This window comes from Cygnus olor, chromosome 16 (assembly GCF_009769625.2).
Source record: "Cygnus olor isolate bCygOlo1 chromosome 16, bCygOlo1.pri.v2, whole genome shotgun sequence".
NCBI classification, from domain to species: Eukaryota; Metazoa; Chordata; class Aves; order Anseriformes; family Anatidae; genus Cygnus; species Cygnus olor.
The window spans coordinates 6240645-6254660 of record NC_049184.1 but is presented as its reverse complement, the minus strand read 5'-3'; the positions used below and the strand labels follow the sequence as shown (position 1 = coordinate 6254660).

The 14016-nt window shown below is 46.1% G+C and overlaps 1 long non-coding RNA gene across 1 annotated transcript in view; it reads left to right on the top strand.

The window, feature by feature from the left end:
* Positions 1-1784: 1784 nt before the first annotated feature.
* LOC121079157 overlaps positions 1785-14016 on the top strand; it is a 28768-nt gene continuing 16536 nt past the window's right edge. Inside the window, exon 1 of the long non-coding RNA XR_005824906.1 lies at positions 1785-2089. This is a non-coding gene — a long non-coding RNA (uncharacterized LOC121079157). The remainder of the gene's footprint in view (positions 2090-14016) is intronic.

Genomic DNA, 14016 nt, shown 5'->3' with positions numbered 1-14016 from the left:
AACAATTAGAGAAAGCAGCGTGAATCGAAAATAAGTTACAATTGATTGTGTTTCAGTGGAAATGAAGTTTGGAATGTGCTAATTGGATTTCACGTACACATCTGAGCCACAGTAAGTTGACATGAGACTTGGGACACCTCGTGAAAGAAGACTCTTCTTAAGAAATGTACAAAAATTGTTTAATATAATATTTAAAACACAATTAAAGCAACATGCTAATGACACCCTCACTTCTCAGAACTGACTGGTGACATCTTCTTCTAGGATTTACTCCAAGATGGAAAACTGAAGAAATGCTCTGCAGGATGAGGCATTGTGTGCCCTGGAAGTGCTTATGAGCTGGATCACTTTGGAGTGAGTGCTTTAGGACTTTCATAATTTCAGTACTTTTTTGGCCCAAATGTCCATTCCAACAACAGGTGCATATGGGGGTTAAGCTTTCTCTGTCACACCCAGCTCTCCCCAGCAGGTGTGAGCCTTCAAGGGCAGGCAGTTCTACTTCCTCCACAAGCCTGTCGTCTGCTCCTTTTTTTAAGCTGTTGCAAAACATCTTTCATCATATTCTCTTTAATGTGTAATTATGGTTAGAAAAGTGATACACAAAGCCAGCTCCTGGATCTGCAGCTGACTGGCTCTTTACAGATTGGCCAGAGGTGATCTGTTCAAGCCGTCACACCATTAGGTAAGAGCTATAAACCAGCAGTGCTTTCTCAGGGGATTAGCACCAAACTTTTTGTTACCCTTTGCACTACCTATTGATTTTTCCTGGTGTAAATACGTCCTTACTGCAAAACAGCAGAGCTTGCAGCACAATCTGGGCAGACAACCATTTGGACACTGGCAGAGCTCTTGCTAGCACAACACAGAGCTCAGGGGAGGCGAATTTATCCTGGGCTGCAGCTCATCCATCAGCCCGTGCTGAGCACAGTGCTGGTGATGGGCAGCCCGTGGCTGAAATCTGAGCTTGCTCAGCCGCAGCGAGCGGGGCTTCCCTGTGCCACCCAGCCATCTGCTGTGCTGACACCGCCTTCACTGGCATTAGACAGTGTTGGCTCATCTCTCCTAAGAGAACACCTTCCACCTTAATTGCTCCCTACCTCTTCCCTGCTCCTGTGGTGTCTGCCAGAGGGACCAAGCGTGAACTAAGTGACAGTAACATAGTACTGTGCTCCTGGTGCCAGTCATGCATCTGCTCCCTCTGGCCAGGCTGCGTGCATCCTCATCCTTTATTGCTTAAGCACCCCCATTTCCCCTTTTCTAAGGGTGCACTTTAGTTCTTTCCACTCACAGGGCAGGCTCTGGCCTCAGAACCCCAAATTTCAGCTTTCTGCTATGACTGCTGGTGGGTTTGCCCACTCTGAGCCTGTGACCATGGTCTCTGTGGCTGCAGGTCTTTGACCTTGTCACTTAACAGCCCCAGCTACTTGCTGAGAAGCGGCTTATCCCGAGTCATACTTTTGTTTCCTTTTTAGTTTCTCCAAAAGACTGAATTAAACTTAATACAAACACGTATCACTACTCGTCCCAATAGCCTATTAGTATACAGCATTCTTAAATTACTGGGCTGCTGCTTCCAGTCACAACCCTTGTGAGAAAGCTTTGGGTTGGCATTTTAATTAAAAGGGTGGTAGTGGGGTGGTTAAATTTCAGATTCCCTGCAGCTGTGGGAAGATGTGGGTACACTGATTACCCTCAGGGCTTGGATCCATGGTGCAATTTATGCAAATGCAAACCTGGTTTAAAAGGTTCCTATCCTGCCTGCTACCCCTTTCCCCATCCTCATCATTCCTTCCCACCCCAGTGTGCTTTATGCAGCTCTTCCTTGGATCACGCTCCAACTCAGAAGAGTGATGTGGTTCAGGTTCAACCCAAACTGGGAAGTTCAAGGTGATATTTTAAGATCTTTTTTTGAAAGTGCTCTTAGACCAAAGAGGCTCTTCTCTGAATCTGTGGGCAAAGCTGGAATGACAAGCAGGCAATATCCAACATGCTCTGCACATGTCTCCACATACCAAGGGAAAAGATACTTTAACTACATTTTCAGTGCTGCCCTGTTTGACTGGAAGACAAAGCAGTGTGAGAGCAGAGGGTAAGTCAGTTTTTGTTTATTGCTTTATGCTAATAAACATCTACAAGTGGCTGCATCTGGAATGAAAATGCTGTTAGACTTACTAGAGCTGCACAGGTAGAACTGTGCACTCTGCAGGGAAGATATATGAACTGCTAATCCATAGGTTGGGAATCCCATGTGCACTAACTCTTCTTCATGTGCAAGGGCTACTGAGACAAAAACAAGGAGGTGTTTGTTACTAATAGCTATATGTGTACTGTAGAAACCCATCTGCTATCCAGAGGACCACCCACAGATCATTGTGTTGGACACTTATACTGTAATTTTCTTTTATAGATGTCCTGCAGTACAGACTCCACCAGGATTCTGGTCTCTGGCACATATATATGTACTGAGCACACTGACAGAAACCTAATGACTTACATGGCTCAGCCATTAAGAGAATATTTCAGAGGTTTTTAAAGACGAAATCCTGAATTGTTTATGGAAACCTCCATGGATCTCCTTTTCCAGGAATGCATTATTTATTGTGCTGGTACCATGAGGGGCAGGGAAGGCACATACCCAGAGGAGAAGAGGCGAAGCTCCCATTGCGTTTACTGTCGTAACAAAGCACGAGGGCCTGGTTCTGATCTTACTCATGTTGGTATAAATCATGACCACCACAGACTGTGGATGCGTGCCCTCTTCTTGATGAAGCGATGCCAGCACAGCAGCTGGTTCTTCTCTGCTGTTCCCTTGCTGCAGGTTCCCTCTTTGCTGGCTGCTGGCAATAAGCTGAGCCCGCTGGGTGCTGCGGGCACACATCCTGCAGCGCCCCGTGCCTGAGGGAGTACTGAGAAGGAAGCCAGGAACCTGTGAAATGCATGCTGAGTTTACCATGCCAGGTGTGGGGCTTCACTTTAAAGGAAATTCAGAGCTCAGGCCTCAAAAAACAGCCTTGAAAAAATCTGTGCTTAAAAAATAATCCTAGGATAGGGGTGTGCTGTTGGTGCTCCCATCGGCTGATGGTCCTATCCGTGTGTGACCACCCTAGCCTGCTCTCCCTCTGCTTCCTCCCTGTTGTCTTGCCACCTTGTCCATGCTTGCAGTCAGGTTGGTTTTCCCCTAGAGGAGTGCTGAGCCCAATCTTCTGTCAGCTGTCTGCAAAATGGACTGCTGGGCATATTCCTGCCCTGGGAGGGGTGATGTGGCCCCAGGAAGTGCAAGCAACCGTAACAGGACTGGCAGAAGGGGACAGGACACATCTCCTCTGGTCCTTCCTGGACTTGCTGTGAGACCTGAGGAAAGGCTCTTCACCTTGCTCTTGGGCTGAGTTGTAAGGTCTTAGTGTTAGGGGTGGTCTGTGGTTATGGGGTCTCAACTGCGAGCGAGGATGTGTTTTAATACAGTTTTATTATTGTTTGTTCTTTCTAAGGTTTCTACACAAGTCATTTGAATGGTGGCCAGCACAAAGTGGGCCATTTGCAGTCTGGCATTGAAACGAGAATGCAGATCATGGGAATGTTTAAATGATAAATACATGAAGAAAACGACAAATCTCAGTCCATATTTTCTGTCTGAAATGAGTAGCATTGTTTCCTATTGATATTATGGCCAATAAAGATAGGTGGGCACTTAATCCTTACAGGCAAGGGGTTCTTTCAGTGCGATGTCGCCATTTTAGTCACCAGCTCGTCATTACTGGTTTAAAACATAACACTGCAGAGCTCTTAAGCTGCATCAAGGCATGGTTGTGGGGAGAGGGGAAATATGTCAAGTCCCCCGATAGATGTGCCCCCCAGCATGCTGAGTACTGTGATGGGGGGAGGTTGAAGTTGCTGCCTGAGGATGAATTTTAGCAGTGCTGTGCTGTGGCAGCTCTTCAGAGTGCTCCCAGGCAACCTGTGGGTGACCAGCTTGTGACCAGCTGTGCTGTCACTGGTGTCCCAGCAGAGGATGTGGCAGTACACTGCAGATGCACACATTGAGCTCGCTCAGGTGGATAAGAAAGGAGCCACAGCCGAGAGAGGTTTGGGCCCGGAGTCTGAGGCTTGACAGGTCTGTGTGCTGGGGTGGGAGCAAGGAGTGTGCACAGGTGGTGGTGCTCCTGCTGAACCACCTCTGGGGCCAGGAACTAAATTTCAGCCTCACAAGCACTGCTGAGGCTCTAAACTGGCTGCTTGCTTCACTTCACTGCTTTCTGGCTGCCTGGGTTATAAATCTAATGCCGAAATAATGGTAAGTTACATTAAGAGACTGCAAGGAACTTCAGCTGGGGGCTCAGCTCACTTCTGCTGCGCCTCTGATCCAGGGGCAGGATTTTAGCAGGACAGACAGAAACATTAGCAATGCCTTACAGTTTATGGGGTGAAGGTGAATTTGTAGGAAATCCTGTCAGTCCTCCCCCATGCGGTTCATTAGACCCACGGGCAGTTGTGCAGGTGGTGGGATGGGAGAGGTGACCTCCTAATGTCTATCGCAGGGCATCCTTTTCCAGTTGTCCAGCTCACCAGAAAGCCGAGGATTTAATCGGTCTGTGACACTGCAGAGTCGTGGGGATTAAAGGATATTTGACTTCATTTTTTCACATGGCATTTTGTTTTTAAAATGTCACTGCCAGCTACTTCAGGGCCCCGTTTCATTGCTACAATATTTCTTTTCTATACCAGTGTCACCTCATTGATTTCTGGGTGGAAGGCTGGAGGGTTCAGTGTACCATGGAAATTCTGAGGTTGGCTTTGAAATGAAATCTGGGATTCAGCTCATTTGTCGTCTTGGGGAGTTTCCAGGCTGTGGTCACACTGTGTGTGTTCGCGTATGCAGGGAATGAAAATTCTGCCAGTTCGAGGTTTCTTCCTGGACCAATGACAAATATCACTGCAGAGCCAAGGGTCCCGTGGCTCGTCTAATGTCAGGTGCCTTCAGGATTAGCCAGGCCAGATGTGGGTTGTTAGGAAAAATGACTACTCTCATTAATATTACTTTAAAAATTCTGCTTTTTTTCTCCTCATTGTTTTGTGAAAAAGAACTGTTTCTGGCATCTTCGGTAGAAAACACAAATAAGAAAAATGCTTTTGAAATTATGGTTTTGGTTCCGATTTTGGTTGTTTTTGTCTCCTTTCTTTCCTGCTGTCTTGTTCTCCAACTGTCTCTTGTTTTTACACTGAAGAAATGTGGGAAGGCAGAGGAAAGGACAGAGCACTTGCCATGCAAATTAAAAACTGTACGTTTTAATTTTGAAATATGAGATTTTTTTTAAAGAAAAAAACAGGTTATCTAAAAAAAGTTAGAAAAAATGCTTTCTCAGAAAGAAAAGTTTAACAAAATAAATATTTCCAGACTGTTTAGCTGGAAATAAATGCTTGGAAAGCTGAAAATACAGCATCACTAGGGTATGTTGGATTGCTCTATCCAAGTTATTGTAAGTGTTGCATAGAGAACCGTAGATCCTGGACTGAGGAGTTTCCTCCTGCAGAGAAGTCTGGCCAGGCAGGGACCCCTGGCTGCTGCTGGCCCCAGGGACAGGGACACATCCTGCCTCTGGGGCTCACGTGGTGCTTTCCAGCTGTGCTCTGTTTGCCACTGCTCCAGCATTGCCTTGCCTCGCCTCCCCTCCAGCAGCATGGCAGGGGATTTTATTTTATTCTTACGTGCTGCAAAGACCTCCTGCAACTGAAATGAGAGGGAGGAAAGCAAAGACAAACTCACCTGCACTGTGTCTGCTTTGCAATGAGCGTACGAGCAGATGCTGAGCATCTCCTGGCCAAATCTGGATGGAGTTTTGCTGTGGCCTGAGTGTCCTAAAGCTTGGTACAGGGGACGCTGCAAGTGCTGCTGTGGCACTGGAAGTTCCCAGGCCAGGAGTGGTAGAGAAAAAAAGAAAAATAAACCTATTAGTTCCAAAACATTTCTGAGTATGAACCACATGCGTGCCATATGTCATTGCACTGCACATGAGCGCACATTTGCGTAACCCATGTGCTTGAATTTAGCATCTCTGAGCGCTTGTGCACAGGGTGCGAGCATACAGGTGTCCTGCATGTGCATGTGTCAGAGCTGTACTGTTGTTTGGGGCTAGGGCTGTGTGCTCTGGAAGCACAGGGTGCAAGCACATGGGTGTCTCTGGCTGCGGTGGGTAGGTGGGAATGTCTGATCTGCATGGCTGGGAGGAGGAAAAAGCATTTGCAGAGAGTTCTGGTAATTCCTCAGCTCAGCCTTCATTCTGGCTTCAATTCCAATTTTTGTTTGGAAGATTATTCATTATAGCTTGAAAAGGAAGAGAGAAGATGCAGTAACTAACCCCCATATCCCTGCAGATCTTAAGCATAGACAAAATGGTTGTCTTCTTCCAGCTTCCCTGTTCTTGAGTGGACATTGTTTTAAAGTGAGATTAAAAATTTGTGTAAGCGATATCCTGACCTATCCTTGTTTTCTCTGGAGCTCAGCAAGCAACGATGCTAAATAAAGTCAATTTTGTAACTTCCAGGTGGCCAGGCATCTTCGCATCTTTTAAGCACAGGAACAGTTTTACGTGTATTTTGTAAAAATTATCTTGCTGGGGGAAAGCAAGCTGCTGAACCGTGTTTTCAAGCCCCGATGGAAAGCATGCGTTGCTGTCTGAAGCTAGCTAATAAGATGATGAAAGGTAAAGGTTCTGAATTCAATTCAAAGTGTCGATACGTAACTTCGTAACAAATGAAACATTTTTCAATTACTGGTAATATGAAACGAAATAGTGGGAAATAGAAATGGCAATCTTTTTAGGTAACCTGGAGGCCATTTCCAAGAGGCACTGTGCATTAACAAAGCAGTGAAAATTTTTACATCACTATTTTCCCCTGTGCCCATAATAGCATAAAATAAAAAGATTTTAGATAAGATTTCATTCAGTGAATCAATTGCAAAACCACACAGAGCCTTAGTGGGCATTCAGTCCTCAATCTAATGGAAATTTTTACGAGGATGTCAATGCTAAGTTGATTCCTATAGCGGAAAGCACATACAAAGGATCCAATTACAGCTGGAAACCTTTTGCTTTCTAAGAGACGTTATTAACCCCTAAAGCACTGAATATGCAAAGGGTTAGCAAAAAGTTTGCTGATGAACTGGAAGATGGTTTATATTTCATTGTTTCCCCCCACCCCCGTCAGCTCATTTTTCCTCTTCTGTGAATAGAAACTAATACTCTGCACTCGTGGTAATTAACAGTCATGCTGGAGCATGCAGTGAATGTAGGGGATCCTAGAAGGAAGTCACAAGTCCTATGAACTGTGGAGGAAGTGTCTACCGAACAGGTTTTGATCTTAAAAAGATATCGTGACATGAAAATGGTCAGTGAAGAATAAAGTCCACGTTGAATCTTCTTCCAGGGTGTCCTCGATGTCTGGGGAATGTTTAATGCAGGAATAGGACCAGAAGCAGCAAAACATCAGGAGGAGAGAGGAGGGTCAAAGCATTGCTCCTGAAACCTGTGCTGAAACAAAGCTGGGCTCCCTGAGGTCCAGGAGACAGTGTTGGTACCAGGGTGGGTGTTTCAGAGTGGTTCAGTGGCAGTGTAATTGTAACCCCCAGTCACGGTTCTCCCCTCCTTCATGTCTGAGCAGCAGCAGGCTTTAAAGCAACGCGCTTGGAGCCTGGATGTGCAGGCTTGAAGTTCTCCTGTTACAGGCCCATAGGCAGCTTTTCCTAATTTATATTAAAATGCTCATTGTTTCATTGACAGTGCAGAAGCACTTTGCATGCTGAAGTCTCAAACATGTTGCTCCTGCTCTGAGTGACAAGCAAAGCTCAGGAGCTGCTCTCCAGTGAGGAGCTCGCAAGTGAGAAGACTCCAAGGTATGTGTCCCGGGACTGTGAGCACCATGCACATAGATATGAGCCCCGTCCCTACATGTGTATCTTACCCAGAAATGAAGAAGGGAAAAGGCATGGCTGGTTATATGAGCAAACTCAGTTCTATTCCCATTTGCGGTCAGGTCTAACATAATTTCGCAGCAGTAACTACTGGTTCATCGCAGAGAAAGAGCCCGTGACAGAAGTGTTTATGAACAGATCTAACTGAGATCCCGGAGATGGAAGTCCAGCCACAAGCTTCAGATCTGGATCCAGATTTCAAATGCCCCAAAGTTTCAGAGGTGTGGGAACCAGGCTTTTGTTCTGGGCACATAAGAACCCGGTAAGTAGTCCATCAAGGTGAGTGTTCAGCACTCCTGGCAGCAACTATTTGCTGCTTCTCAGAGCCTGCAGGTGCCAAATGAGAACTGCATGCCCTGGGCAGCCTGGCTGGGCTGCAGAGGGAGCTTCCCCCGGAAGGGATAAGAAAAGGGCCCGAGCCAGGGTGCTGGGCGAGCCCTAGTGCATGAGGGGCTTCTTGCTGCTCTTTTGAAATGAGGGGCAAGAAGAATATAGGGTCGAAGTTCTTATCTGCACTGAATTTGTTTGTGTTAAAGTTGTGGACGCTTGAGACATGGGAATGTCAAAAATGCCTTGTGCAAGCCAAACTTTCTCACTTATCCCCTGCATGTTTTGAAACACTTTTATCTCTGTCCCCCCAGTCCAGCCTTGGTCTCAGATGATGGGTAGCGCAATTGGTTGCTCTTTATTCTTACAGGGTGATCTCTGTAGATAACTTCTTGGGCTGAGGGAGCCCTCTACTTTTTACTCAGAGACAGGGATTCTCTAAGGACAGGTGCTTTATGCCTTTCTCATGCTGTAGCAGGAGAGAAAAGGAAAGGGGCCACTGGGAGGGAGCACATTGCTCAGACCCAAGTTGCCGCAGGCTGTGGGGTGCTGGCAACCACCACTGCTTCTTCCCGGAAGGAAAATGGCCCAGTCCCCCACTGCTGAGCTGTGACTTCCTAAGCCAAGAGACACCCCAAGAGTTCTGTATGAACAACACGTTTGTCTAAAAATAGGACTGGCCAAAATGCAGCTTTAGGGCTGGCTTTGTCTCATCACTCATGGTGCTGGAGAGGAGGGGAGGTTGGTGGGGGAGCTGTTTCACTTCCACGGGGGCTTGCTGATATCTTATTTCCCATCCCTGCATTTCTTTGTTTTGTCTGAGTCATGCATTTTGTGTCTGCTTATGCTCATGTGATTGAAATGTAAGACAATCTTCAGTGTAGCACGTATCTACGAACCTCATTTTTCTGTCCAAAAGGACTTGCTGAGGTTTTATGTCAAGCTGCTCCATCCAGCTTAATTTGGGCCAATTTATATGGCCCGACGTTGCTGTTTTAAGCTTAAATAGCTTAAACAGTGCTGTCTCTACTTGGGTGTACCAGCAGCATCAAAGTCTCTGTCAACACTCAATAAATAAGATAGCACACAAGCTGTAACTTTTAATGATATATAATGCCAGGGTCCTGTGATACCCTTTTTTGGGGGGAGTGATGAAGCAAATTGCCATTGTATACAAGGAGCGAAGATTCTGCAACCAAGAGCAGCTATATTTAGAAGGCAGCCAACTGCATCAGGCGATGGGGAGTGCTGAGGTGGCTGTAACCGATACCCCAAAATGGAGGTCAGTAATTTGACCTTTCTGCTTGGCAGCCAAGCAGCTGAGCCTTGTTGTTGTCTTTTTAGACTAATTACAAGGGCAGAAGAGCTGAAGACTGTTTAAAATGCTCTAATCAAATTGCTATAAATTACTTTAAACAACAACAACAAAAAATGTATTTACAACAAATTTGGTAAGTTTCTCATGTGCTAGACAGACTTCAGTGTTTCTGTGTAAGGGCCATGCATGGCTGTTAGTTTCTCTATGAAACAAAAATAAGCAAAAACATTAAGAAAACTTTATTGCGGGGAAAATACTGAAAATAGAGATTTCTGAGCAAATATTTTCTTTCAGATATTCTTTGAATGTTCTTAGCAACACCATGAAACAATCTACTTTAATCAAAATGTGTTTTATGAAGTCAAACTACTTTAATTTCTCTGCCTAGTTGTAGATTGAGAGATTGGACATGTTTGTTTGAATTGGAGTTTTTCAAGCTAAACATCAAAAGTCATTCTGGTAATAATAGTAATTAATAAGAAAACATCTCTGACATGGCCCAGCCCCCAGATTTCTTTAAGTGATTGGAAGAGTCCTCAGGATCACAACAGACATAAAAAGCAGTAAGCTGTCCCTAGGAAGCCTCTTGCTGAGGATGGTCTGCAGCTGCACAGCCCCAGGACTACCCGAGCTGCAGTTTGTGGCAGCAGAGCCAAAAAGGGGCAGCAGCTGCCCTATGCTTGTGCCCAGCACACCCCACTCAGCACCGAGGTGGCCTGGGTGTTCATTCAATGTGTTTTGCAAGGGATGCTTGCAAGGATGTGTCTAATGCTGTTTTGCTTTTGTATGCAACTGGGTGACTCCGTGGTTGGGGTTTTCATCACTTATTTCAATAGTATTCTAGACCTGAGTTTGGGAACAAGGGGTCTTCATATCTTGCTGTTCTGTCCTGCACCATCTCCAGCCTTTACCATGATTCAGGTGCATGGACATATTAGAGAAACCACTGCTTAGCCAAACAGTAAAAACAGAGGGTGACAGGTGTGCCAGGAGCACGTGTGAGGTTTCAGAAGAAATATCTGCCCTGCTTCCAGCACATGTGTAGTACATTGACTTTTTGCACACACACCATTACTGGATTTTTTTTATTGGTCTTGTCTGTCCTGTGCTTTGAATGAACCTTGCCTTTGATTTTGTGCAGTGCTTCTCATGCTGCAGCTTCCCTGTCATTAATTGCCTCGTTCATGAGCCCTCCATGAGTGTCACTTTCTTGAGCTGCCAAGGTATGTAGGATATAATGCATCTAGCTTGTTTTCTTTTCCTACCCTCCTGGCCCTGAGCCAAAGAAATGCCTTCACCTCATCACCTGCAGCTCTCCCTCCTAATATCTCTCACTTTAAATTAAATCTCACATTTTATTTCTCAGGCATGGCAGGAATTTTACAGCACTAGCACTTTAGAGAGATGGCTTTGACATTGCTCGGCAAGGACTTGTCCCTCCAGATGTCAGTGGTCTCTTCGATTTCTTTCTGCTGCATGTGCATAGGTGGAAAAACTGATTCCCTACAGGCTTTACAGGGACAAATATCGGGCTAGAGGAAAATATTTAGTAACAGCTGAACTGGCAAGCCTAACTGGTGTCCAGGTCCAGGGCTGAGAAGAGCTATGTTTTTGCTATACAATTCCAGCACAATTTGACAAACACTGACAAACACTTTAAAGAACTGCATTAAAAGGGTGAAGCTTGGCCTATTTGCTCAGGGCCAGGAAGTTGCAATAGGGCAATTGAGCAAAGCTCACAAGGACTCACGTCTCCTGCTAGACCCAGGTTATTTAGAGGTGTGGTACCAGACCTACACAGAGACCAGAATTGAGACATCCCACAGCTTGTCGATAATTAATGCAATCAAAAAGAGAACCCCATCAGCAGTGTGCTCAGAGCCAGCACGTTCTGGTGATGGTGGCTTTGGTGGTGGAGCTCCAGCTGCACAGCATGGAGTGGCTGCTAAGGGGACGTCTGCTGTGGTAGCAGGGACCATGCCCTACATCAACCTCAGGGCATTTTTCTCTGATTCCAGGGCTGCTGTGGTGCCATAGTTCAGCATTTCTCTTGTGTGCGCACTCTGAAATTTTATTTTCCTCCTTGATTGTCCAGGCAAAGGGCTTGCAGTGATCTGGAGAGCGTACTACTGGTGGCTGTGCTCTGTTAGGTTTTTACTGTGGAGATCCAGGACTGGGCTAGATTGAACGTCGGTTTGGAAAGTTTTTCTGTACCACGCTGGGCAGATATATGTTTGGATTCTCTTCTTGTTTATGTATTTTTCTTGGCCCCTACAACTGCGTCTGCATTGTGATTAAAAAGTATTTAATTAACATACAAAAATAAAATTAAAAAGTGTAGTAGTTATTGTAAAAATAAAACTGTACCAAACCACTCAGGCAAACAGCACCCTGGGGAGTTGGTGAGCTTGGAAAAGCTGGAAAAATACGACTACAACTGTAACAACTTCTCCTGAGAGGGGTACAACAGGCTAGAAAAATATAACCCACCATCTACTGCAGCCAACAACCACCCTGAGGGCATGGAGGCAAGGAAAATGAAATGCACACCCAGTGCTACAGCACGAGAAGTGCCTTTCCCCATACTTGCCTCCAAGACTGGGAGCACAACCAGCAGCAGAGCCAGCCTGGGGCTGCAGCACTGGGGGGATCTGGCCCTTCTGCTCTGGAGAGCTGGGGGGTTAAGGCTGCTGGAGAGCCAGCTGCCTCTGTTGTGTCCCTGGTTCCAGGGCTTGACATTGGCCTTTTTTCTTGGTTACTCATCTGTTCACATGTGGTGTAGCTTGCCCCTGTGCTGCGGAGCAAGGGGCACTGCTGCGGTGTCATAACCAGGTCCCCTGTGAGCAGCAGAAATGTAGCTGTTCCTGCACTAAGCATAGCTGTTCCCACACTAAACATAGCTGTTCTCGAGTCTGCCAGCAAGTCCTGGTCCGCAGGAAGCAGCGACAGTGCTATCAAGATGTACAGCACCATGGGAGGCAGCTGAGCAGCTGTGGTGCTAGACCAACACTGGGGACGGGGTAGGACCTCATCCATGTGTCCAAGGGCACTGTGGGAGCCCAGGACCAGGGCTCCAAAGGCCATAGCTCTGGCACACCAGTAGCTCTTCCCTCACAGTGTTCTTTTTTTTTTTTTTTTCAGATTGATTTCCAAATAGTAAAAGTTCTTATCTTTCTGTCCTGGCAGTAGGTGGGATTAAAATGCTTGAGCGGAGTTAGTAAGCAAATATGAGAAACAGAGCAGGGCTTAGAGCAGGACCCCCAGGTCAGGGAGATGGGCTTTGCAATTAGTCTTGCATGCTGTGAGGCCAGGGCTCGTCATTATCTCTCAAAGACCCCGGTCTTATCCTGAGCCCTTTGAAAGCGCTTTCCCTCCCAGGCCTCCCTGTCCTGGACGTTTCCGCTGGCCGAAGGCTCCCGGTTGTCCTGGGGGCAGCAGCGATACTGGGCACGGCACCTCCCCAGCTTTGGGAGTGCAATGAGCTGCTCAAGGGCAGCTGGGGGTCTGAGCATGGGTCAGGGACCACTTGTGTGGGCAGAGCAAGCTTCAAAGCACTCTCCTCTGCCCAGAAGTGCTTCTCTTATATGATTTCTGCCTCTTTGTGTTGCCTTCGGTCTCACTAATGCACCGATGCATCTTTCTGAACTGAGCGGTTTAAACCTCTCTAAGTCCTGAATGCATAAACTCTTCTAAATTGCTATAGTCACATTTTTACTCCCCTTAAAAAGCAAGTGTAAATTCCTCATGGCCAGCCACTTTTTATGGATCCCTTCAGTGCTTTTCTGAGTTGCAAGGTCCTTGGGCCTCTGCCATGAATATCAGGTTTGCAGCAACTGAATTATTTTCTTGATTGAAGATAGTAAAGGGTTTACAGGCTTTTTTTTTTTTTTTTTTCATAGAATTCTCTCTTGGTTGCAGTTGTCCTGAGCTCTGTTGTATTTCACAGAAAATGAGATGGGAGTTCATGCCAAAGCTAAACGTTCATTTCAAAACCACAGTAGAATTGTGAAATGACATAAATTAGGCTTTATTTTTCTGCTAGTAGCTCTGGTAGCAGAGACCTTATTTTCCGCACCTGGGAATAAACCTTAACATTGAAAACACCTCTCCTTCTTCCAGGAGAATTAAAATTAATGCATCTTTTCTCCACAAAAAGGGACATCACCTGTCCGTGCCCATTCCTCTCCTTCCACCGTATGCGCCAGAAGTTGTATTGCACGTGCTTTCCCCAAAATCTTTGGGCAGAATTGTGCCATTAGTGTATTTTACAGACTTGTGCAGGCTGGGATGGCATTAGTGAAAGACTCAAGGAGGCATTTGCATGATGACTGAGTACAGAACAAGTTAGGATGGGCAAGCTCTGGGCTCTTGACCAAACTAAGTATCAGTTGTTTGTCGTGACAAA